Source organism: Apis laboriosa, unplaced genomic scaffold, assembly GCF_014066325.1.
Source record: "Apis laboriosa isolate Shangri-la unplaced genomic scaffold, ASM1406632v1 scaffold26_cov146, whole genome shotgun sequence".
NCBI classification, from domain to species: domain Eukaryota; kingdom Metazoa; phylum Arthropoda; class Insecta; order Hymenoptera; family Apidae; genus Apis; species Apis laboriosa.
This window is the reverse complement of record NW_025222592.1, coordinates 1,950,687-1,954,184: the sequence shown is the minus strand read 5'-3', so window position 1 is coordinate 1,954,184 and position 3,498 is coordinate 1,950,687. Positions and strand designations below refer to the sequence as shown.

Genomic DNA, 3,498 nt, shown 5'->3' with positions numbered 1-3,498 from the left:
AAGAGCATTACTTCTTATAATGAAAACTAAACTAATTAATATATATTTGATATTAAATGATACTAATTCATTCTTTTATAAAGTTTATTCTAGAATTAAGTATGATAGAAGAAATAGAAAAAAGAAGAAAATTAACATTGTAAATTGATTATAAACTAGTTGTAGTAAAAAATTTCAATTGTATTTAATCGAATTTTTATAAAGTTTTTGATATTAATAATCTGCAATGACAAATGTCTAATTTCGTATATTATCCATTTAAATTCCATAAAATGATAAATTTATATTTTGTATTTTATGAATATACTTGGATATATATGTTTCAATTACAATTGCAATTTTAATCCAGAATATCACATATTTTGATAATTTTTATAAATATTTTTATAAATGACGAAATAATTTGTTTCAAAATAGGCTTCGATAATTTCGATATTACGAAATAAAAAAAATTTAAAAATAATAACCACATATCAAATCACACAAATAAATATTTAAATTATAAAAGTATAAAAACATAATTTAGTGAATAATTTAGTGAATAAGTAAAATTTAAACATTAAGTAACATCGTACATCAATTTGTTAATATTCTTTAAATATTATTATTATATTTTAAGTATTAATTCTTTAAATATTCTTTTACAATTAAAATTAGTATACCATATTTGAATCATAATTATTATGAATAAATCTTTTCTATTTGATAGTTTAGAGAAATTGCACTGCTTCCATCATTATTTATTATTTCGAAAGACACTACATTAACTTAATTGCTTTATATATATATAATTGCTTTATATATATTATATATAATTGCTTAAATAAACATTAGTATTGTGTATGATAAATATATTTCAATAATAAATAATAAATAATTTAATTAAAATTATAATTTAAAATTATATGTAATAATTAAAATATATAATAATCGTATTATTTCATTATAATAGTTATTTCATTATAATAATTTTTTATTTACAAATGGCTGAATATTTTGTGATTAATTGATTAAAATCACTTTCTTCTAAAACTAATCCCATGATTTCTTTAATTATCTCTTCTTTAAAATTTCCATTCTCGTCAATCTGGAAGAATGATATAATTTTTTTTATTTTGTTTTTTATATATTATTTATATAATTCTTCACATTTAAATAATTTTATTATCTATATTAACCATGTTTAACTTTTTCAATATACACTCACTATAAATTCACTGTGAAATACACTATACATATTAAACATTCTTATCTTCTACATCGACATTTCCTTGAATATCGTCATTTCCTTTCTGAAATTCGAATAAAAAAATTAATTAAAAATTTTACTATTTTTAAATTTTTCGTTATTTGCAACTTACATTGGTCAATACCAGTTTCTGCAAACTGATTGCTCAGCATATAGCTTAGTTTTTAATTTTTCAATTGTCTAAAAAAGCATTAAAATATATATGAAAATAGATTTTTTTGTATTTATATATCTTTTTGTATTATATAATTAAATAACATATTTTAAAAATGATTATTTATTTAAAACTTTCAATATATATGTATCTTCTTTTAAAAATTTTCTATTCATCTTCAAATATTAAAAAAGTTTTCTTATAATAGTATTTTTATTACTATAGTATAAATTATAATGTAATAATCATATAATAATGAAAATTGTACGAAAACAATTAGTCGATACAAATTAAATCTAACTTCTTATTACATTTAATTATTTAGAAATATGTGTATCAAGAATTTTAAAATAATATTTTAAATTTTAATTGAAATAATTATATGTTACTATATTCCAATTTTTTTTTTCTCGATCTATTTCAGTAAGAAATAAAATAGAATGTAAAGAATATGTGAAATTGATTATAAAATTAATATATTTATAAATAAAACGAATATAAAGAGAACAAAATCAAATTCGATATTAAAATAATATTATAAAATAAGTAATTAATAACAAAATGATTATATTATCAATCTCTTGAGATACTAAATTTTTTGCAAAAAAAAATTTTTTTATAGAAAAAGATTTTTTTTTATAAATTATATAATTATTAATTATTAATAATTATTATGAATATAAATTATTCATAATAGGGAAATATTTTTTTTCTGGTGATTAAAATTAATCTAAAATTGCTAAATAACTAAAATTCTTAATTGCTAATTAATTATTTATCGTTCTGCAAATATGCAGAATCGAAAGGATTAATAATATTGTTATAAACCACTGAACAACCACGAAATGGAATATTATAATCAATATCAATGACGACATAGAAATGACAACATTCGTATTCGAAATATCGATTTAGAGAAGTCGTTTTCCGGACACGGATTAGAGCGGTCGTGTTGCTCTCTGTTCCTCGCACGAATATTATATTATTTATTAAATAAATTAATATTATATCAGTGTTATAAATAAATTAGTGTAATTATAAATAAATTAACTATTGTGAAAAAAAGCAGATTATTATTAAATAAAAATTTATTATAACAAATTTATGTCAAGAAGAAACATAATGTATCGCAAAAATATAAATTGCGACAATTGAAAATATTTTTAAAGATATAATAAAGAAAAAAATTTAAAGATAGATGATAAATATGAATAATTATGATTATCAAATATGAAAAAAAGATGGATCAAATATTTAAACATTTACCAATAACGCAAAAAGATGTACTAAAGCAAAAGACAAAAATAACTACAATAATTTTCATTTTTCTTTTTAATACTTCATAAAAACGAGATTCATGATATTTCTAGGAATATTGAACAAAAACTAAATATACATTGAATTGCAGGAAGTGTTTTTATAATTGAAGTATAATTATCTTATTACCATTTTAGAATTGTTTTTTTATTAATAATTATAAATAATTATAATTTTTTTTAATAAAAATTTATTAATATCTCTCCAGTCAGATTATACAACATATTAGATATGTTATATCGCTTATATAACATATATAAATAATAATAAAATAATATTTAAAAAATAAAAAACAATATTTATTAAAATGTTGAGAAATTTTATCTTTCGAATAATATAAACAATGAAATGATTAATAGAATATAAAATAATAATAAATATAATAAAAATTATCAAAATATAATAATAAATAAGTCTGAATTTCATTTAAATAATCTTTCGTTTCTTTTTCTTTATCCGTCCTTTTTTCAAAATTAATTATATATAATGGTCTACAAAAAATTTTTTCAACATACTTATTTATTAATGAAATATTAACGAACAATTATTTATTTTTACTAAAACTTTGCAAGTACATAAATTTTTTTTTATCGAAATATAACTTTAAAAACGATCAATTGACTTAAAATTTAAGGAGAAATTCAAAATTTTGAATTCGGATATTTTCTGAATATTTAATAAACTAATCTCAACGAAATATTCAAATCACAATGTAGAAATAATAACAATTTTTTGCAAATTGAAAACTTATTATCTATAATTATTACTTCCATGTTAG

General features: G+C 17.4%; 1 long non-coding RNA gene across 1 annotated transcript; it reads right to left on the bottom strand.

Annotated features, from left to right (window-relative positions):
- Positions 1–894: 894 nt before the first annotated feature.
- LOC122713734 lies at positions 895–1,469 on the bottom strand. Its single transcript, XR_006346523.1, has 3 exons — positions 1,362–1,469; positions 1,208–1,292; positions 895–1,087 (listed from the first exon to the last, which is right to left on the bottom strand). It is a non-coding gene; the product is annotated as an uncharacterized LOC122713734 (long non-coding RNA).
- Between the last annotated feature and the right edge of the window lie 2,029 nt (positions 1,470–3,498).